This window comes from Carcharodon carcharias, chromosome 1 (genome assembly GCF_017639515.1).
Source record: "Carcharodon carcharias isolate sCarCar2 chromosome 1, sCarCar2.pri, whole genome shotgun sequence".
NCBI lineage: Eukaryota > Metazoa > Chordata > Chondrichthyes > Lamniformes > Lamnidae > Carcharodon > Carcharodon carcharias.
This window is the reverse complement of record NC_054467.1, coordinates 234,735,122-234,758,860: the sequence shown is the minus strand read 5'-3', so window position 1 is coordinate 234,758,860 and position 23,739 is coordinate 234,735,122. Positions and strand designations below refer to the sequence as shown.

Genomic DNA, 23,739 nt, shown 5'->3' with positions numbered 1-23,739 from the left:
TGGGGGATTCAGTGATGGTAATGCCATTGAACATGGTTGGATTTTCTCTTGTTGGAGATGGTCATTGTCTGACACCTGTGTGGTGTGAATGTTACTTGCCTTTTGTCAGCCCAAGCCTGGGTATTGTCCAGGTTTTTCTGCATTTGGAGATGGACTGTTTCAGTATCTGAGGAGTCACGAATGGTGCTGAACATTGTGCAATCATCAGCAAACATCCCCAGTTCTGACCTTATGATGGAAGGAAGGTCATTGATCAAGCAGCTGAAGATGGTTGGGCTGAGGACACTACCCAGAGGAACTCCTGCAGTGATGTCCTGGAGCTGAGATGACTGACTTCCAACAACCACACCCATCTTCCTTTGTGCTAGGTATACTCCAACCAGCAGAGAGTTTTCCCCCGATCCACGTTGACTCCAGTTTTGCTCGGGCTTCCTGATGCCACACTCGGGCAAATGCTGCTTTGATGTCAAGGGCAGTCGCTCTCACATCACCTCTGGAGTTCAGCTGTTTTGTCCATGTTTGAACCAAGGCTGTAATGAGGTCAGGAGCTGAGTGGCCATGGCAGAACCCAAAATGGGTGTCAGTGAGCAGGTTATTGCTAAGCTAGTACTGCTTCAGAGCACTGTTGATGACCTTTTCCATTACTCTACTAATGATCGAGTGTAGACTGATGAGGCGCTAATTTGGCCGGGTTGGATTTGTCCTGCTTTTTGGGGAGTGGGAGGGCAGTGGGAATGTGGCTGTGTACAGGACATACCTGGTCAATTTTCCACATAGCTGGGTAGATGCCAGTGTTGTAGCTGTACTGGAACAGCCTGGCTAGGGGCACGGCAAGTTCTGGAGCACAAGTCTTCAGTACTATTGTTGGAATATTATCAGGGCCCATCGTCTTTTCAGTGTCTAGTGCCTTCAGCCATTTCTTGATATCATGTGGAGTGAATCGAATTGGCTGAAGACTGGCATCTGTGATACTGGGTACCTCCGGAGGAGGCCAAGATGGATCATCCACTCAACACTTTTGGCTGAAGGTTGTAACAAATGCTTCATCCTTATCTTTTGCACTGATATGCCGGGCTCCTCCATCATTGAGGATCGGAATATTTGTGGAGCATCTTCCTCCAGTGAGTTGTTTAATTGTCTACCACCATTCACGACTGGATACGGCAGGGCTGCAGATCTGTTCTCAGATCTGTTGGTTGTGGGATTGCTTAGCTCTGTCTATTACTTGTTGCTTATGCTATTTGGCACGCAAGCAGTCCTGTGTTAGAGCTTCACTAGTTTGATGCCTGATTTTTAGGTATGCCTGGTGCTGCTCCTGGCATGTCCTCCTGCACTCTTCATTGATGCCCTGGCCTGGTGGTAATGGTAAAGTGTGGGAAAAGCCAGTCCATGAGGTTACAGATTGTGTTCGAGTACAATTCTGCTGCTGTTGATGGCCAGCAGCGCCTCATGGATGCCCGGTCTTGAATTGCTAGATCTGTTCGAAATCTATCCCATTTAGCATGTTGGTAGTGCCACACAACATGATGGAGGGTTTCTTCAATGTGAAGGCGGGACTTCATCTCCACAATGACTCCACAATGGTTGTGACTCCTACCGATACTGTCATAGAGAGATGTATCTGTAACAGGCGGTTGGTGAGGATGAGGTCAAGTATGCCCTCTTGTTGGTTCCCTCACCACCTGCTGCAGACCAAGTCTAGCAGATATGTCATTTAGGACTCAGCCAACTCAGTCAGTTGTGGAGCTACTGAGCCACTCTTGGTGATGGACATTGAATTCCCCCACCCAGAGTACATTCTATGCCCTTGCCACCCTCAGTGCTTCCTCCAAGTGATGTTCAACATGGAGGAGCTCTGATTGATCAGCTGAGAGACAGTGGTACATGGTAATCAGCAGGAGCTTTTCTTGCCCATGTTTGACCTGATGTCATGAGACTTCATGGGGTCCAGAGTCGATGTTGAGGACTCCCAGGGCAACTCCCTCCCGACCGAATACCGCTGTGCTGCCACCTCTGCTGGGTCTGTCCTGCCAGTGGAACATGACATACAAGGGATGGTAGGAGAAGTTGTACCAGGGTGGTGGGAGGGGTTTGGATGGGGAGTGGTGAGGGTGGGATAGCCGGATGAAGGTGTCGGCGGGGGTGTGAGGTTGGCGGCAGGCCGAAGGTGTTGAGGGGGTGAGATGGTTGGGGGCAGGGAACAAAGGTATTGGGGGAGGGTGAGGTTGGGGGGAGGTGAGGAGGGAACACTGAGGGTGTGATGGGGGAGGATGTGGCAAGGGGGTAGGAAGGTGTAAGAGAAGGAGTTCAGAGGGGGGAATGAGTTCAGAGGGGGGAAGGAGTCCTGTGGGAGGTAGGAGTCTGTAGGCAGGAAGATGTTTGGTAGGGAGGAAGGAGTCTGGGAGGAGGGAGGAAGGAAGGAGTTCAAAGGGAGGAAGGGGTGTGAAAGGAGGAAGGAGTTTGGGGAGAGAAAGGAGTTTGGAGAGGGGTAGTCCAGGATAGGTTTCTAGGGGGGGGGAGGTGGGGGGAGGAGTAGGGAGGAAGGGTGGAGAAGGGTGGGGTGGGATGTCCAGGTAAATGTGCAAAGGAGGAGTCTGTGGAGTCAATTCCTGCTTCCTGGAGAGTGAACTGAGGGTAAGCGTCGTATGATGGGGACAGAGGGAACCTGAATTGTGGGAGGGTTAATGCATCGATAGCAGTAGAAGGGATGGCGAGGGTAGTTGGTGGGGACTCGGAGGCAGATACGGACCATGGGGGTGGGAAGGAGGTCAATTTGGATGGGGTGGGACTCTCAGGATGACCCCAGGGTGTCCAGCTGCTGCTCCTCCTCCCTTTGGGTATCCGAGGACCCCGGCCTGACTCCTTGAGGGGAAGGAGCACCTGGAGGGACATCAAAGTGCCTCATTTCCCTGTCGTGTTGCCACTGCAGGAACTCACCCATGGCTATTGTGATGGACGGTAGGTCTGCACGCACCTCCGCATTCTGCTGGATCAGTGCCTCCATGGCATCCACTATCCTTCCCATGGAAACCTCCATGCGCGCACTTGTGGGCACCTCTTCCTCAGAGAGCAGGCAGACGCACTTTTCTGACTCATGTGCCACTCTGTTGAGGGTTTCCAACAGCTCTGCATGATGTTCCCCCACCTTCTGCTGACTCTCCATGATGAGTTGGAAGGCTGAATCCAAAGGCTTGTCACCTGGCTTGGCCCTCACAGATGCCTCTTCCCCAGCAGTCCTCTGAGTGAACCTGCCTCCTCCTGTTGTGGACACGTGTCCGTGTGGTGCTCTCCAGATTGTGAACCCCAGCCTGCTCTAGATATAGGTCCCACCAAGGCGTGTTTGTCTGTGCTGGTGGAAGGTGTGGGTAAGCGTTGCGACGGATCTTCCAGACTGCTTATTTCCAGTTCTTCAATGGAGAAGGTGTCCTCTTGTCTGGGGGTGAGGACCTAGATGGAGCTGAGGGACTGGCTGGCTGAGGCCGTCTGTTGCTTGGCAGAGCTCCCTGTGAACCAAAGTAGAGATAATTAGTGCATGGCAACAGAGTAAAAGCAGGAGAGAGACAGCATTCATGGCTGCGTTGAGAGGGGGATGTTATGGTGCAGGATCCTCACTTAATGTTTGCTGGCAACCTTACCGTCAGCACAGGCTTGGTCCACATCGTCACCAGTCAGTGCAATGGCACGCTCCTCAAAGTGAATGAGGGGCCTAATGTGGGCCACCCCACACTCAGTCTGGGACCTCTCCATGCTGTTGTGAGCCAGCTTCTCCTGCATGAAAGCAGATGGAGAGAATGTGAGCAGGACACGTGGCACTGCGTGGAATGTTTGTGTGGTGAGTGGAGCTGTGGCAGGATGAGGATGCGAGCTCCTTGGAATGAACTTGACGGAGATGTGAGAGAGAGTGGGTGGTGTTGTCCCTCGAGGTGTGACATCCCTGTGGATGTGTGATGGGTTTGAGAGTGTGTGGGTTGAGAGTGATGAGGTGGTTGATTTATCCTGGCGGAATGGATGAGAGAGTTCATCCACTTCCTGCACTGGATGGCTCCAGGGGTGCTGACCGCCGCTGCCACAGCCTCCCAGACTGGATTGGTGACTATAACTTTTCTGAGTAACTATTTGTGTAACCCAGTTGGAACCATCCCAAGTTGAAATCACACTTTCGGATGGTTCCCAGAGCAGGGCAATTGCCCAGAGGAAATTTGCTCTTCTGGGCAATTGTCGTGCAAACCCTTACCTGTGAAGCTCTGAGAGGGCTTCCCCAGTGTATCTTTGGAGTAGCCCCCACAATCCAACGCTGGGAGCCAAGAAGTTAGGGTCCATTGATACCAGTATGGATTGTGACCTGTGGCTCTTCTACTTCCCTTCCTCAGAATGTCCTGCACTGCTCAGTGCCATCCTTGACACTAGCACCAGAGAGGGAACATACCATCCTGGAGTCATATCTGCTGCCATAGAAATACTTGTCTTCTCTCCTAACTATTGAGTTCCCGATCACTATTGCTTTCCTGAACTTGCTCCTCCCTGTCCGCAAATAACTGAGCCACCCTTGGTACCTTGGATTTGGCTCTGGCTGTATTCCCCAGAAAAACCATCATTCTCACTGGTGTTCAGAAATGAACACAGTTGGAGAGTGAGATGCACTCAAGGGACTCCTGCAGTTCCTGCCTGGTCCTGCTTAGTAAAACCCAATTTGGAAGGCAAAGAGTTTTAACAGTAGTTTGGAGTTATAGTTCTACGTAAATAGCTGTTCCAAATCTGCCTTGAATATATAATTATACAGAAAACTATAGTTGATTAGCAGCAGTGCCACATTGGCAACTAGTAATCCTGCTCTGCAATTAACCCACAAATTGAAGGAGTATTCAAGCCCTAATGACTAGTTACTGAATTAAAGGAACTTCTACAAAGCTAAAACAAGACACAGCTGTCTCATTTTTGTCATACTTAATTATTATTTATAGCAGTTCAGAAGTCTTATGTCTCTGAGATAAATATCATATATCCTTGTGCCCCTTCAACCTGTCTGGGAGCTCCATGTCATTGATGTTGAAGCCATTAAAGTCAGTGAAGTCCTCATGGCATTGTTAGCATCCTTTAGGCTGAATTCTCATACAACTCTTTTACTGAAATTGAAAAATCCATTTCATAATAAATACTTACATTTATAGAAAAGCCAAGATGTATTGAATTAGGTAAGCTGTGGTTCACCTGGTAACACTCACCTCTGAGTCAAAAAGTTGTTGGTTCAGAGGCTTGACTACAAAGATTTAGGTTAAGACTCCAGAGTATGCTTAGGGAAGGATGCACTCTCAGAGGTGCCATCTTTCAGCTGAAATGTTAAACCGTGGCACTGTCTGTTTCCTCAAATGGGCGTAAAAGACCAGATGGCACTATTTCAAAGAAGAGTAGGGGACTTATCCCTGGTGTCCTAGCCAATATTTATGCCTCAATCATTACCACTAGAAAAAAAATCAGATTTTCTGGTCATTATCACATTGCTATTTGCGGAAGCTTGTGATGCGCTAATTGGCTGTTGCATTTCCTCCAACGTTAACCACACTTCAAAAGTGCAATTTGGCTGTAAAGCACCCTGGAGTATGATAAATTAATGAAAGGTACTATATAATTGCAATTCTTTCTTTTTATTTTGGATCTCAATCATAAATCTATTTACTCAAAACTAAAATTCACTGTTCAGCTGTAAATCTGGACATAAATCTGAATGCATATCTGTTCCTTGCTGTCACTGAAGAGTCTTGTGATGGGATAAGGCTGCCAATAAGCATTTAAAACACATATACTGCACTCTCACACTGAATGGGCTCTACTGTTGGAGCTTTCAGAGCAGTACAAATTACATAGGATGATACAGCACAAAAGGAAGTCATCTTATATGCGTTGGCTCTTTGAAAGAGCAATTCAATTAATTCCACTCACCTGCTCTTTCTCATAGCCCTGAAAGTTTTTTTCTCTTCAAATATTTATCCAATTTCCTTTTGAAAGTTATTATTGAATCTCCTTCCACTATCCTTTTTCGGCAAAATGTTCCAAATTGCAATAACTCAGGGTTCCTCATGTCACCTTTGATTCTTTTGCCAATTATCTTCAATCTATGTACTTTTATTACCAATCCTTCCACCATCAAAAACAATTTTTCCACATTTGTCTATCAAAACACTTCAAAATTTTGAACACCTCTATCAGATCTCTTCTTAAGCCACTGTGCTCTAAGGAGAAGAACATTTTATGTGCAGTCTTTCTCTATTTCCAGATTTGTTCAATGTTATTCTTTTTATTCTGAAATTAATTTTTGCTAAATTAGCAGAGACAAATTTTGGATAAATGTGTTAATCTTTCATAAGTTAGTATCTTATACCATAATTTCAAAGCTATTTGGAATGCACAGGATGAAGCCTGTGTAATTGGTTCTTTAAACCATTTGGGAAGATGAAGTGGTATTAGCTGTAACTTTGTTGGCATGCCGAATGGCAGTGCAATGCCAAAAGAAGCTTAATGAAACAGGGGAGGCAAGAATGCGTACTCCATCACCATCATGGCCCTTTTATACGGCTTGCATTCATCTCACGGGAGAGTCAAATAATTTGGAGTTGGTCCTCTGATTTTAAATACCCCACAAGTAACAGACCATGGAACTCTTGAGAAGGCACAAGTATCTGTTGGCAACAGAGTTGAGCTTCATTGATAAATTGTCCATGCCATAGCAGCACAGCTAACCTTTTTTGAAATCAAGTTATTTTTTCTTCTGCAACTTGTGAATTACTTGTAAGCCCACTATCCATTCTAACATTACTTTGTCTTCTTTTCCAGATGAATCACAGCAAGAAGAAGTGGTGAAGGAAGAGGCAGAGAAATAGGGAAAGGGCAATAAATGACCTTCAGGTCACAAACCAGCAAGCTCATCCATGCTGCCATGTTCCTTCTCCAGACCACTCATTGGTCAAATGAAAACTCTGTGGGAAATTTTGCTTTTTAATTTGATCTTCAGACGTGCACATCGCTAGCAAAGTCAGCATTTATTGCCCTTATTCCCTAATTGCCCTTGAGAAGATGGTGGTGAGCCACCTCTTGAAACACTGCAGTACATCTGGTATAGGTACATCCATAGTGCTGTTAGGGAGGGAGATCCAGGAAGTTAGGGAGTGAGCACAGAAATGGGAAGATAGTTCATCTGAACGTGTGGCTGTAGCAATGGTGCATGGGGACAGCTTAAGATTTCTGTGACATTTGGACCGGATATGGGGGAGGTGGGACCTGTACAAGCTGGATAGGTTGCACCTCAATGGTGCCAGAGCAAATAACTTTTCAGAGAGGTAGCTAACCTTTTCTGAGACTAGTCTAGGTCAGTCAGGATGGTTTCCTTTGCCATCGCTTGGGAAATGCACCTCCTGTTGTTCCCTGATGGCCTTGAGGAGAACCTGCAGGGGACCTTCACTTAACCGTGGGGGTAGTCTCTGTCTTAGCTCTGACATCTCTAAGGTGATGTGGAAGGGGCCTGGACATGATGGTGGTAGGCGTTCCCAGGACAATAATGATTAATGGGGGTGTTGGGGGGGGGGCAGATGTTTTTGGGGAGAAGTTTGAGGTGGCCTGAGGGGGATGAAGGGGTGCACAGAACAAATGGATCAGACATCTGACAAAAAGGAGGCAGAGAAGAAAGTTGGGATCTGGATACAGAGCCTCCCTGCTTGTTCAAGCAGCTCTTTTAGAGCCCACCTAGAACCACTAAGCTGTCAACTGATGGCAGGATCTGTCAATGGGAAGCCACCCTGAACTTGTAATTGCATGTGTTTCACGTGCCTTTTGCTGGCTCTTTAAATTTTCACATGAATTTTATGGGTGCCGGCTCTTGACATGAAAGCGGAAGTGGTGCCGACATCTGGTCTGTCATCAAGAACCGCTTGCCACTGATTAAATTCTTCCTGTAAGGTTTGCTTATGCAAGTATCCAGCGCTACTGATCCTGAGGGAAATGTAAGCTGACGTACATTTTTAACCGGAAACAACAACTCTACTTCTCTTTCCACACATGATGCCTGACCTGCTAAATATTATTGCCCTCGAGGTGGCTGTAGTGGGGACGAGACCGTTGTTCACCTCCTTGTAGATTGTGCCTTTGCAAAGAAGGTCTGGAGAGAAATGCAGTGGTTTCCGTCGAAGTTCATCCTGAGCAGTTCTGTGACACAGGATTCTGTGCTCTACAGGCTGTTCTCAGGGACGCACACCGAGACAAACATCAACTGCAGCTGGAGGATCATCAACTCGGTGAAAGATGCTCTTTGGTCTGCCCGAAACTTGTTGGTCTTCCAGCGCAAAGAGTTGTCCCCGACCAAGTGTTGCAGACTGACACATTCCAAAGTCCAGGACTATGCGCTGAGGGACACACTGAAGCTTGGGGCAGCCACGGCAAAGGCGCAATGGGGAAGGGTCACTGCCTAAGACCTTTCTGCCACTGTGCACCGAGGGATTGGGAACTGTTGAGAGCCCCTCGGGCTGTACAGTTCAAAATGAATATCTGCATTGAATGCTAATTGTATTATAAATGTATTGAAGCACCTCAGAGTGCAACATGATGTATGTTGACAATACCAATACCATTGTCTGATTGTCTGCATTGACCATGTTGAAATGATTGTAATATTCATTGATTGTATTGATGCATCTTGTGATAAATGTTGTAAAAGTTGAACCTGATTGTACTTTTGTGATGGTGATTTTTGAAATGGTTTGGAATGTTCTTCTAGATATTTTATGGATAAAGTATATTTTAAAAAAAAAAAATAGCATTTTATGGTTTTATATCTGGAATTTTTAACACCTAGAGATATAAAGGTACAGGCAATTCAAACCCCTATTATGAATCGGTCAAGATGTAAGAGCCATACAACCCAGAGCCAATCCAAAAGAAATAAAAGTAAAACAATATGGCTGTAAGTTGGATTCCATAGAACTCACACAAACGTTACGTGAAATTTTAAACAAGCAGAATATTGCAAGATGACAGAAATTAAAACCAATGAAGTCCACACTTCAGGAAGAGATGGTTAGGTTGTATAACTGGTGAAGAAAAGTGATGAAGCCAATTCGAGAAATTTAGTCATGGACAAAATGGGGAAGACAGATGCAAATTTGAAGATGATAAGCAGAGAGAAACTGATAGAGAAATGTATATTGGAAGTGAGTCTAGTAGAGAATAGTACATTTAGTCCGCAACCCAGATTGGATTAATCTTGGTCAATCTAACCTAATGTCAAATTTTAAAAGGGATGAAAATATTGATAACTGTATGATTTTACATCCATGCCCATATGCCCAATGAGAAGATGGACATTTTACTTTTAAAAAGCAGAAGAAAATGGACATTTTACCTTGACAATACGGACTCTGAGGGGGGGGGGGGTTGGTCAGGTGACCTTTTATGTTTTCTGTACAGACGCAGGGACTGATTCATGTCTCGACATGTTTCTGGGAAACCACTTAAAATGCAAACAACCTTCCCTAGGTGCTGATGACTGACACTTTGCATTTCAATTAAAGTCACTCTGGGAATAATACTGATAGACTTGCCAGCTTCATGGAGATGGAAATGAAAATAAAGATATTTAGAAGCCATTCATAACTGGAATGTTGATGGTGATATCAAACCATTGTGTGACAATTGCTTAGTCCATCAAACCATTTGTGTGGACAATGGAAACCCTGGTATTGTGGTCACATGACAGAAACTGGCTTGTGCTGGGAAACATCTTTAATTCACAAGGACAGCCCAGGGCAGTTAGTCTGGGAATACAAAGACCAAAGAGGGTAGCCATCATGCACTGGAAAGGAAGAACCCTGCCTGCAAATTCACCCATATGCAGAGGGGTGGTGCTTTTTTTTCACCTCCACACTATATCTTCATTATGGGAGCTCACCCACAACTTCAACTGGAAAGGTCAGAAACCTGCTGTTACATGGAGTGAGCCACTGTGGGTTCATTGCCAGAAACTTTCAACCTCTCTTGTCTTCAGTGAACTAAGAGAGAATCCTCAGGCCTGCAACATTTCCACCTACCATCTCGAGAATTGATTGATAAAATTGACTTTCTGAACTCTTTAGGAAATCTAAGCGCAGCTACATCTGTTTAAATCATTTTACGTGTGTGTGTGTGTGTGTGTGTGTGTGTGTGTGTGCGTGTGTGTCTTGCATGAATGAGGGAGTGTGCGTTGTTGCAAGTACATTTCGTGTGTTGAGAAGATAAACATTTATTTTTTCTTTTCATTCAAACCTATGAGAAAGCCTGTCTTAAGTCTGTTCTTGAAAATCACAGCACTCAAGTGGTTTAAATACTTTGCCTTTTAATACACATTTTGTTGCAATTAGTCGAATAAAAGGGGAAGCATCCCACTGTCTCTCCCCTGTCCATGCAATGACAGTTTCTCAATCTTTAGAAAACGTCCATAACTAAAATTAAAATGCTTTGGGCTGCTTATCTGATGCTATTTCTTAAAGCTTGATTGTAATGACAGCGATCTACCTGGAAAGGTATGGGTAGGAGTTTAAGAAGGCAGAAGCATGTTCCCACCATTCCCCCACCCCACCCCCACCCCCGCTCCTTTTCATAACCTCCCTAACTTCAGTGGAGCAGGGTGCCTAACTTAGATTAAAATGTCATAACCTGATGAGAGCACAGGGACATGGAAGCAGCTTTGTCTATGGGCTGACTAAAGGTTTCACAGTCTTGAACCAGCTCAATAAAACTGGTAGCAGGCAGAATCCTGTCCTCATGAGCCCAGATGAGCTCATTTGTTAAAAAAAAAACTTTAATAGGTTCTTTGTGGGCTGGGAGAAGCAGGAGCATTCCTCTTAGTCCTACAAGTATAATTTAGCCCACTCCTGGTCTGGGATGCACTGGTGATGATATTCTGCTGACTTTGGGCAAAGTCAGTAGTGGGGCATTAAAATCTCCCAGGCAGTTAGCAGTTACAAGAACTAGAATGTAAACATCTGGATCATTTGTGTTCGTTACCTCCCAAGCCTGGATGTGAAGGATACACAGAGACTGGGCTGCGTAAGTAGAGAGTTTTATTGCCCACTAAAGAGCAAACTTCTTCCTTCCAACACAACAGGCAGATAGTGCTTTTCTTTTAATTAAACCAATTAAACTAAATTAGGAAAAACAAAGGACCAAACAAGATACAGCCCCTTAAAAGAATACTGCAAACGAAAAGTCAAATGTAAAATGAAACTTATAAACATCAAACCAAACCAAAAATGTGATCAAATAATGAAACATTAGTGTGGGAATTCACTGGGTGACAGGAGAGTTTGTAATGTTTGGGGGATATTCCCCTATAGTGTCAGGGCCCATTGTCAAAGCATGCAGATGCTAATTAAGTAGTGAAAACATTGTCCCTTGATAGTCTTGAACCACCAACCTTGTGGTTAATAGGTAAATACACTCACGTATTGTTGCTCAAACTGAGACCAAAACAGCTAGTGCTGGCTAACTCTTCCTTATATACAATTATATACAGAACCTGTTCACCTTATTACCTTCAAGTACTGGGTATTTCACATTCATTAAACAGAACCTATTAGATGCTAACAATTTTTGCAGAAAAACCTATTGTTGTGGGTAAAACAAAAACAGAATTACCTGGAAAAACTCAGCAGGTCTGGCAGCATCGGTGGAGAAGAAAAGAGTTGACGTTTCGAGTCCTCATGACCCTTCGACAGTTCTGTCGAAGGGTCATGAGGACTCGAAACGTCAACTCTTTTCTTCTCCACCGATGCTGCCAGACCTGCTGAGTTTTTCCAGGTAATTCTGTTTTTGTTTTGGATTTCCAGCATCCGCAGTTTTTTTGTTTTTATATTATTATTATTGTTGTGGGTAACTTGTCGACATAGAAAAATTGATAGCCAAATAAATTGCATTATTAATTATGTTCAATCAAAGCATTCAAAAGGGAATTAGACTGTTATCTAAAAAGGAAGCCAGCATAATTACAGGAGAAGGGGGAGAATGGCATAAGTGAATTGTTTATTCGGAGAGCTTGTGCAGACATGATGGGCCAAATAGCTTCCTTCTGCACTGTAACAATTCTGTGATTCTATGATTAAAGCACCAAACCCATCACTTATCAATCCAATGGCGAGCGAAGGGACTTGCCATGCAGGAAGCCTGAAAAGCAAATCCTGTATGAGTTGCTTGCAGGTTCTCAGGGGGTTCCCACATGTCCAGGTAATTTTCCCCCTCTCTGCATTACAATGTCCAAAACTTGGACTCCAGCTCATCAGCTCTGAACCAAAGTTCCTTGGGCTGCAGACGTGGTTGCCATAACTTACACAGTTACCCACCAGCTCCCACATGCGACATTCTGCAACACATCTTTGTTTTTATTTAACTAATTAGGTTTCAAACTTGGAATACCACTTAATGATTATCCATAGGTCTATTATCGAGTTTAACAAGTGCGCTACAAATTTAATATAATAATTACATCTCCCCAATACCAGTTTAAACTACTGCCCCAGTTTAGTGGAGGAAAAAAACTTAAAAATCCACAATTTCCTACCTCCACACCGAGCTAATGCCTCACTGCTTCAGCTCTTGGGTCTCATTGTCTCCAACTCCCTCTCTTGGACCACTTTTTTTTGGTAAAAAACTTGAACAGGTCCTCACAGAATATTCAAGAGTATTTGGCATTTTGGAAGTACAGGAAGAAAGGAAAAGGAGGTGGAGGAGCTCTGTTAATCTAGGATGAGACCTGTACAGTAGTGAGAAGTTATCTTGGTTTAAGGATCAAAGTGTAGAGCCAGTTTGGGTGGAGATAAGAAATAATAAAGGAAAGAAGTGACTGGTGGAATTGATTTATAGCTACACTGTAGGGTAGACTAGAAATCAAAAAAATAATGGCAGTTTATTAAAAAGATACATCAATAATCATGGAAGATTTTAATCTTCATATGCATTGAATTAATCAAATTGACAAAGGTAGACTGGAGGATGAGTTCATAGAATGAATTTGGGACTATTTCTTAGAACAATGTGTTCTAGAACCAACCAGGCAACAGGCTATTTTAGGCCTGGTAATGTGTAATGATACAGGATTAATAAATGACCTCATAGTAAAGGATGCCCTGGATAAGATCATAACATGATAGAACTTTACATTCAATTTGAGAGTGAGCAATTTGGGTCTGAAACTAGTGTTGTAAACTTACATAAAGATATATATATATTATATATATACACACACTTAAATATAAGGCTATGAAGAAAGGGTTGGATAAAGTAGAGTGGGAAAATAGGTTAAAAGGTAAGATGGTAGAGTAGCAGTCGGAGATATTTCAGAATTCTCAACGAAGATGTATTCCATTGACAAAGAAAGACTCTATGAGAAGGATACACTATTGGTGGCTAACTAAGGAAGTTTAAGGGTGGTATCAAATTGAAAGAAAAGACGTACAATGCTGCAAAGATTAGCGGTAGGCCAGAAGATTGGGAAAATCTTTAGAAACCAGTAAAGGATGACTAAAAAAAAATAAAGAGGGAGAATTTGGAGTATGAGAGAAAACCAACAACAAAGTTAAAAACAGACAGTTAAAACGTCCATAAGTGTATAAAAAGGAAAAGAGTAGCTAAAGTGAGGATTGTGTTAATTCCAATACTTGTATATTGAGGAAAGATTGAATTTGAAGCCAGCCTGTACCTTAAGATAGATTTATTTCCAAGCCTGCAGAGTAAAAACACAGGCTCTTCCAATTCCTCACAACACCCAGTGTGAACACCTTTCTATACTCTTTTATACTAAATACTTCCCCAATTGGGGTCAACTGCTCTTGATTACCAACTTAAAACATGTACGCTATTGCAGCATAATTCCAACATTAACACGTTGGTCCCCTAGAGGGTTAGATTGGGTTAATAATAGTGGGAAACAAGGAAATGGCAGCCATTTTAAATGAGTATTTTGCATTTGACTTCAGAGTAGAAGACACAAAAAACATCCCAAGAGGAGTAGAAAAGCAGGGAGCATAAGGGAGAATGGCAGTTAAAACAACTGTTACAGACAGGGGAGAGAGGCAAAATTAAATTTCTTTATTTTCTCACAATCTGTCCATAAGCGGAGGTGTTTTAATTTTTGAAATCGACTGCAGCATGTTTACCTCAACCCTCTGTGAGGTCAATTTTTAAAGTGACTTGGTAGCAAACTCTCTTTAGGGTTAAATTAGAAGTATAGTTTATTCACATATTCAAACCCAGGGAATGGTCGCAACTTCATACACACACAAACAAACAATAAGAAAATAGTAAAGATAAATACTGTGGATTACTGTAGACTACTGCCAATAGTAAAGAGGAGTTTTTACAACTATGAATAACTTAAAAGAAAAAGCACCAAAGATGTAGATATCAGTTCACGAGATTGTTAGAGTTCAGAAAGTCAGAGTCTAATGAGGATTCCTTCACAGAAGAGCTACAGTTCAGGCAGATTCTGCTAGCTGAAATAAAATTTGCAGAATTCCTTTAAAATTGATGGTGATGCAGTGAGTGTACAGAAACTTGGCCTGCTTGCCAGGAGATGGCAGGAATCTTCCAGAGAAACAGGCTCTGTGAAGGCTTAGACTTGATGTTAATGGTCAGTCTGGAGTCCTGCTTTGTTGTTTGCAGGCTGGAGTTTGAAAGCAGACTGAGTTGCCTGTCTAGAAATGTAACATTAAAACTTTCCAAAGGCCAGAGGCTTAGGTCATATGATGTTACCCATTAATGAGTCAGTTGCAGGCTAACAAGCAGTTTCTATGCCTCTGGTCAAAATCCATTAGGAGATAGATGGTGGCCTTCAGCACCTCTGCAGGTATAACGAGTTTCAATGGCTCTCCCTTTGTCACTGGACCAGGCTGGGAAGACAGATTGAATGCTGCTCCCTGGTTTTGTTGATTGTAATGTGTCCTCACAATGAGAGGTGAGAGATTCCACAAGGATGAGTGTTGAGCATTTTTCCTATAACTGCTGTTGGAAGTTTCCAGAAACTGTAGCCAACTTGTGAAACATGTGACCTGTATTAGCCATCTTTTGGTTCAGCAAGGTTCAATTTTTAAATAAGCAAAAAGATAAAGTTTTATTTAAACAGTTTATGATTTATTTCATGTCTTAGGGGCATGACATGATCATGGTCACTAGAGAGAAAGTATAAGGAAAACTAATCTAAACCCTGACAACTCTGGATCTGATGGCCTGCATCCTGTGGTCTTACAAGAAGTGGCTGAAGGGATACAGGATGTATCCATTGTAATCTTCCAAAATTCCCAAGATTTTGGAAAGGTCCAAGTGGTTTGGAAAACTGTAAATGTAACACAACTATTCAACAAAGATGAAAAGCAGCAAACTAGAGGCCAATTGACTAACAGATTAACTGACTAACTAGTCATTGGGAAAATGCTAGAATCCATTAAGGAGGTAATAGCAGAACATTTAGAAAATCATAATGCAATCAGGCAGAGGCAACATGGTTTTGTGAAAGGGAAATCATGTTTGACAAGTTTAAAAATTCTTTGAGCTTGTAACAAGAAAGGTGGATAATGGGGAACCAGTTGATGTGTATTTGGATTTCCAAAAGACACTTGATAAGCTGCCACATAAAAAGTTACTGCACAAGATAAGAACTCATGGTGTTGGGAATGATATGTTAACATGGATAGAGGGCTGGTTAACAGGAAACAGAGTCGAGATAAATGGATCATTTTTAGATTGGCAGACTGTAATTAGAGGAGCTCTGCAGGGATCAGTGCTGGAGCCTCAACTATTCATGATCTAATTAATGTTCTGGATGTAGGAACTGACTTTAATTTAGCCAAATTTTCTGATGATATAAAAATGGGTAGGAGAGCATGTTGTGAGAAAAGTGTGAGGAGCCTTAGAGAGGGTACAGAGGGGATTTACAAGGATGTTGCAGGGACTGGCAAATTACAACTATGAGAAAAGATTGGATAGGCTGTGGTTTTTCTCCTTGGAACAGAGGAAGCTGAGGGGAGATTTTATTGAGTTATATAAAATTTTGAGGGGCCTGGATAGAGTGGATGGGAAGAACCTATTTATATTAGCAGAGAAGTCAGTAACTAGGGTGGGGGGGAGGGGGGCACGGATTTAAGGTGATCGGTAGAAGGATTAGAGGTGAGATGAGGAAAAAAAAAATTCATCCAGAAGATTGTGGACGTCTGGAATTCACTGCCCGAAAGGGTGGTAGAAGCAGAAATCCTCAACTCATTCAAAAGATGTCTGGATTTGTACTTCAAGTGCCGTAAACTGCAGAGCTACGGACCAAATGCTGGAAATTTGGAATAGGCTGGTTGGCTTGTTTATCATTTATGGTGCAGCCACAATGAGCCAAGTGGCTTCTTTCTTGCCGTAAACTTTCTATGATACAAAAGCGATATAAATAAGTTAAGTGAATGGACAAACATTTGGCAGATGTAGTATAATATGGGAATATGTGAGGTTGTCCACTTTGGCAGGAAGAATAGAAAAACAGAATTATTTAAGTGGAGAGTCAAAGCAGAATGCTGCAGTTCAGATGGATCTGGGTGTTCTTGTACATGAATCACTAAAAGTTAGCATTCAGGTACAGCAACTAATTAGGAAGGCAAATGGAATGTTGGTCTTTAAAGGGGATGGAGTACAAAAGTAGGTTACAACTGTACAGGGCATTAGAGAGACCGCACATGGAGTACTGTGTACAGGTTTTGGTTTCCTTACTTAAAAAGGGATATATTTGCATTGGAAGCAGTTCAGAGAAGATTCACTCTGCTGATCCCTGGGTTGAAGGGGTTGTCTTATGTGGAAAGGGTGAGCAGGTTGGTCCTATACTCATAAGGCGTTTAGAAGGTGATCTTATTGAACAATGTAAGAATCTGAGGTGGCTTGACAGGGTAGATGCTGAGTGGATATTTCCTTGCATGTGGGAACCTAGAACTAGGGGGCACAGTTTTAAAATAACGGGTCCCCTATTTAAGGCAGTGATGAAGAGGAATTTATTTTCTCAGAGGGTCATTAGTCTTTGAGATTCTTTTCCACAGGGATCAGTGGAGGCTAAGTCATTTAATGTATTGGAACAGACAGATTTTTGATCAACAAGAGCTTATGACCTGCACCCAAGAAGGAAGTCTGGAGATGTGCTAGAAGTGCATATGACTTTACAGAATATGTACAAGGAGTGCTAGACAAGAGTAAAAAGTAGTATGGGGGAGAATGGACGTTTCAAAGCCAAAGCTGGATGACAACAAGGAATGAACTGAGCCCCATCTCATCCTGATTGTCATGGATGTTCTAACTGAACAAGTGAGACAGCAAGTGCCATGGTCAATGATGTTACAGAGGACATTGTGCTATGTGGTGGGGATGATGAGAACATGACCGAGGATCTGGACAACTGGAGAAAAGCACTGGAAGAGTGGAGTATGAAGATCAGTTGTCAAAAGAACCAATTTATGAACTGTCAGTTTGAGCTTAGGGAAGAGGATCAGAGTGAAGGTGTAAAGATTATGGGTGAAGACTTGGAGCAAGAGAGTAGTTTCAAGTACCTGGGGTCACTGGTAGCAGAAGATGGAAGTAAGAAAATGGAAATTAAGCAATTGGTAAGCTGTCATTGGAGTAACTGGACAAAGTGCAGCAGAATGTTGTTATAGAAATGTATCGCTCGAAATGAAGGGAAGAATCTACAAGACGGTTGTGAGGCCGACCTTTTATGTAGTGCAGAAACTTGGGCAACATCAAGAAGAAAGGGATGGCGACTGGATATTAATGAGATGCAGATGTTGAGATGGATGTGTGGAATAACAAGAAAGGACAAAACCAGGAACCAGCAGATCAGGAGTCCGTGAAAATTGTAGGAGCATTGAAGCAAATAGCTGAGAAGAGATTGAATGTATGGTCATCTGTTGTGAAGAGAGAGAGAGAGGAAATATGATGAGGTGAATAATGGAGATGGGACTGCCAGGAAGAAGAGGAAGGCTTTAGACCAGATTAAAAAACGTTAGTGATGAGAGACTTAAGTGCAGTGGGATTGGAAGAGGAATAGGAATCAATGATTAGGGGGAAAAGGCAGGAAAGTGGAGTTGAGGGTTATCAGAACAGCCATGATCTAATTGAATGCAGAGCAGACTTGATGGTCCGAATGGCCTACTTCTGCTCCTACATCTTATGGCCAGGGAGAGATGAAGAAGGGTGATCAACCAGCATTGCGGTGACCCGAAGTAAGATGGGAGAAGCCGAAAGAAGAATAAGGGTAAAAGCAAAATACTGCAGATGCTGGAATCTGAAACATAAACAAAAATAGCTGGAAAAACTCAGCAGGTTTGACAGCATCTGCGGAGAGGAATGCAGTTAACGTTTCGAGTCCGTATGACTCTTCATCAGAACTAAGGAAATATAGAAATGAGGTTAAATATAAGCAGAAAGATAAAAGCAAAAAACTGCGGATGCTGGAAATCCAAAACAAAAAACAAAAATACCTGGAAAAACTCAGCAGGTCTGGCAGCATCTGTGGAGAGGAACACAGTTAACATTTCGAGTCCACATGACTCTTCAACAGAACTAAGGAAAAATAGAAAAGGAGTGAAATAAAAACTGGTTTAAGGGGGTGGAGTGGGACAAGAAGGTCACTTCCAGCCTGAATATTGAGTTCAACAATTTTAGATCATGAACTCTCTCCATCCCCACCCCCTTTCCGATTTCCCCCCTCTTGTTTTATCCAATAATTTATACAGATTTTTCTTTTCCCACCTATTTCCATAATTTTTAAATGTATTTCCATCCATTGTTTTATCTCTATCTTTTAGCCTTTTTTGATTCCTTCACTCCACCCCAACCCCACTAGGGCTATCTGTACCTTGCTTGTCCTGCTTTCTACCCTTAATTAGCACATTCCTTAGATAATATCACCACCTTCAACACCTCTTTGTCCTTTTGTCTGTGACATCTTTTGGTTATCTCCACCTATCACTGACCCTCTATCCAGCTCTTCTTGTCTCACCCCACCCCCTTAAAACCAGCTTATATTTCACCCCTTTTCTGTTTTTCCTTAGTTCTATTGAAGAGTCATGGGGACTCCAAACGTTAACTGTGCTCCTCTCCACAGATGCTGCCAGACCTGCTGAGTTTTTCCAGGTATTTTTGTTTTAAATATAAGCTGGTTGAGGGGGGTGGGACAGGTAGAGTTGGATAGGGGGCCAGTGATAGCTGAGTTTTTCCAGGTATTTTTGTTTTGGGGGTTTTAATTAATTGTCGTCGTCCCCCCCGGCCCTTTCTCTTGGCTCGGGATCGACGACTCCTTGAAGACGTTGCGCACGATTTTAACCGATGGCACCACCTGCCATCCACCTCCAGCCGCGCGCGCCTCTTTAAGACCTGCCCCCTTTTCAACCGCCTTAAAGAACTTGACCCCGTTACCACCACCAACACCCCCCCTCCCCCTGGTCAATCGACACAATGGTCGGCGACACCCACGCCTCTATTGGAGCGGGTACATGCCAGTCAACGGGCGCGTCACAATCCTTCCACCTCAACCCCCTCTCCCTTGGGCGCGTGTCCCTCGTCTCGCCCCGCCCACCTGTACCGCCGGCGGCGGTTATTTTTTCCACCCTTCCAACACCCTGCCCCCCCCCCACCCCCCACCCCCCTCTTCCTCCCAACCCACTCGCGCCGGAATCACCCCTTGTCCGCCATCCGCCAGTTTGCTCGGGACAGGATGGATGGGATGAAGTTACCGCTTGCGGTTTTTTTTTGGATTTAAAACGAATTGCCTTATGGCGATGAGGGAGGAGGGGGGGGGGGGGTTCGTCTTGGTGCGTGGTACATGATGGTTAAAAAAAAATCACGAGCCTGTGAGCAGAGTGAAATGTGAAAGAGAAACCCCTCCTCTGAACGACCTTTCTCCTTGTTTCCCTCCCATCCCCGCTCGATGAAGCGATGAAAATAGCGAAATGGCTGGGCGATGAATCAATCGCCAAGACCACCGTATTACTGGATGGTATTATGAAGAGAAAACGGGAAGGTAAGGTGGAGGAGATGTGCAGCAGCGGCGGCGGTGGCTTGTTGTGCGATGAAGGTTTCATTTTAAATCGTCCCTAAACCTCCCATTAGCATCCCCCCCCCCCCTTTTCCACGCAAGTGAGAACGAATTTATTATCAAAATTTTTCACGCAGCGTGTTAATTTCCTATTAGTTTTCCTACGACCTCTGTAAAAGTTAAAAACAAAAGGCTTGCTTGCAAAACACATCTCAGCGTTGGGGGAAAAAATGTTAGCCACGCGTTTTATCCTTTTTTAAAAAAAAATAAAATATCTAAGTGCTCAAATTATATTGGTGTATATAATTAGAGAAACAAATGCTGCATGAACGTTACGGGTTTTCCAGTTGAAACGAGGGGATTTTGTTTGGTCCCAAGGATTGTTCCTTTATTTTATTTTTATATATATTATAAATATATATTACACATATATATATATATATATATATATAGAGCATCGAAAGCACAAAGATCGGCTCAATGTGCTTTTCTTTAATTCTTTCAGTTTTGTGCCTTTCTTCTTCCAGAAAATGAATGTCGGTTTATTTCTTGTACCCCCCCCCCCCCCCCCGGTCCGTCATACACAGACGAGCTGAGCTGGCCATGCTTTGCAGGAATGTTGTTCAAAATTTGCTCTCTTTTTAAAAAAAAAAACACCCGGAGGCTTTTTATTCAACATGGTAGAAATATGCCTGTGTTACCAGGCAAAGGTACCGTCTTTGTTTGTGTGCGCATTTATGCAGGTATAGTCTCGATTCCAAAATAACCAGAAATATCGATTTTTAAAAAAAATTATCAGAACAACCGAACCAGAGAATGGAAGAAAGACTAACCTTTCGGATTGACACACTGTTTATCGACTTGTTCTTAAAGAAGGGCTCTACCGAAAGGCTAATCCTTGAGTGCCCACTGAAGTATTTTTTAAAAAAAATGTTGCTGCATTGTTTATTTTCTCACTTCCAAGTCAAGGTAGCAACGGTGTTGATGTGTTTTGATACTCAGTCAAAATGCTTCACGTTTTAATTTGGCAAATTGTTATTGGTAAAAATGCAAAACACGTATTTGTCACATCTAATGACAATGAATCTGGGTGCTGCTTCATCCAGTGCTTTTTAATTTCAATAATTCTTGTTGACTTGAAATGAGTTGAGGACATCCATTTTCTCACAGCTGTCATTGGGTATGGGACTGATGAAATTTCAGTGTGAAATACAAACATTAGACATTCATTGCCAGCTTGAGACCTGAGGTTAAAAATTTGTGAAATCTAGGTGTAGTGGCATAGTATAGAATGTAGTAGTACTTTCTTTCAGTTGCAGAACTGCTTGGCGATCGGCCCCTGCTGGCTCTGACAAAATAACCTAAGCAATCTTGTGTGGTTCTTGTGGTGTTACTTTACATTACAGAGCTGCCAGCAAAATTAAAGCTGTCTCAATTTATAGTAATGTGGGCTAACCGCAGTATATGTCATGTTAGCAGCATCCTTCCTTTGGTATAATGCTCTGCTTTTTTCATATTGGGTATAATGACCAGGTGAGAGGGATAGACTGGGCTTTCCTCTTTACCCACTCCCCGTTTGGTTATAGTAGAGGTTTGAATTTTAGAAAGGTGCCAATTTAGCGTGTACTTGGCTGTGTGCCGTTTGTAAGAATTAAGCCAGGTAGGTGTTCTTGAGTTCAACACAATGGGCTAGCTTTATTGTGCAAAAACCCACCCAGGTAAAAATATTAAAAAGTTAATGTACAAATATGCCCTTCTTCCCACTAACATGTGCAAACACACCCTCAAACCCCTAGCATGCAGAAAAAAAAGGAACTTGAGTTTCAGATGCTTGGCCAAACTGAAGTGCAGATTTAAAAAAAAAAACAATAAAGCAGTGATCTTCACTATTTTTCAAGCAGGGCTCACTTTAGCAAAAAATCTGCAGTGTGAGAGCCACATCGACGACTGAAGTTCTTTCTGGGGGAATGCAGGCTTGAAGCGTACTGACTTGGCCATGCCTCATTGCTAGGGTGAGGGATTTATTTGCAGAATGTGCTTCCCTCTCCTGGGAGATGGTGGCAACACCCCTGTATGCCACATCCTATTGCGATGGCTACTGCCCCTTGAAAACTTTAAGTAGCCAACTGCATCGAAATGCCAGGTGGCGCCTCCCCGGTTGGAAGATGCTGTCAGGATCAGCTCACTCCTGAAGGAATGGGTCTGTTTCCTGAATACAAATGGATTTCCCTCACACACATGCACGCGCTCTCTTTCTCTCACTCCCACACACAAACTCATCCTCTTCCTTCCCCCTCCCCACGACATGGGGTTCTGCAGTGACTCATTCCCGGACTTCGCAGCCAGCCTCTCCTCCCCAGGGCCCCAGACCTCCCAGCCAGCTTCTCCTCCCTTGGGCCCTGGCATTCTGTTCTGCCACTCACTGCTCTCTGGGCCTTGGTTGGAGGTGCTGGGGTTGGAAGCTGCACTTTGTGTCAATTGGAGTCGCCACTGGTTTGCAAGCTGTGCAATGAAGAACACTACACTAAAAATTCACTGTATCTGGAGGCGTTGGTTCTTCAGCTGAGGCATTTGGTTTAAAATCGTGGCTGATTGTCAAAATCCAATAGCTTTCAGTGAAGATTTCAAGTGAGGGGGCTGTGACTATTTCCCTTGGCAGCTTGTTTCTAGTTTGCCTGCACTAGTTTCCTTTCTATGGTTCGTGTTTTTTTTCTCTCCTAACCACATGCCTTATCTTTTGACTGCTTCCCTTCTTTCAGCTTCTATATCAAAATGCTATGTTTACTGTTCTTAACTTTTTGTCACATTTAGTTTCTTAGAATCAGGGCTAAAACATAAGTCAACTATTTTTATGGCAAAACAAAAACAGAATTACCTGGAAAAACTCAGCAGGTCTGGCAGCATCGGCGGAGAAGAAAAGAGTTGACGTTTCGAGTCCTCATGACCCTTCGACAGAACTTGAGTTCGAGTCCAGGAAAGAGCTGAAATATAAGTTCTGTCGAAGGGTCATGAGGACTCGAAACGTCAACTCTTTTCTTCTCCGCCGATGCTGCCAGACCTGCTGAGTTTTTCCAGGTAATTCTGTTTTTGTTTTGGATTTCCAGCATCCGCAGTTTTTTTGTTTTTTTTTTTTATTTTTATGGCAAGTCTGTCTTTGAATAAGTGTCACATTTTAAGATGACACTACTTTCATCGGATGTATGTGCAGATGTGTATACCTTCTGTTCCTTACACTGTTGCAGGATATCATAGTGAATCAGTCTGTTATTCCTTAACTCTAATTGAATAGATTAAGCTTTTGCACTTTGTACTACTCATTCTGTAATTCTAAAAATCTAGTGCTGCAGTGGCATCTTTGACCGTGCAATTGCTTTTTTATCCCTTTTTCTATCGCTCCAGAATATTTTGACTTGGAATGTTTAGCTTCCAGTCCTACTCCATGTCTTTGTTAATGCTATTTTATCATCCTCTAGATACATGGAATGCAATATATAAAAGCAAAAAACTGCGGATGCTGGAAATCTAAAACAAAAACAAAAATACCTGGAAAAACTCAGCAGGTCTGGCAGCATCTGCGGAAAGGAACACAGTTAACGTTTTGAGTCCGAACGACCCTTCAACAGAACTAAGTAAAAATAGAAGAGAAGTGAAATATAAGCTGGTTTAAGGGTGGG

The 23,739-nt window shown here is 43.2% G+C and overlaps 1 protein-coding gene across 4 annotated transcripts in view; it reads left to right on the top strand.

The window, feature by feature from the left end:
* The first annotated feature begins 19,692 nt into the window (after positions 1 to 19,692).
* st3gal5 (ST3 beta-galactoside alpha-2,3-sialyltransferase 5) overlaps positions 19,693 to 23,739 on the top strand; it is a 109,991-nt gene continuing 105,944 nt past the window's right edge. For all 4 annotated transcript variants that reach the window (XM_041200423.1, XM_041200442.1, XM_041200404.1 and 1 more), the window contains exon 1: positions 19,693 to 20,050. The gene's annotated coding sequence lies outside the window, so the exon portion shown is untranslated. The remainder of the gene's footprint in view (positions 20,051 to 23,739) is intronic.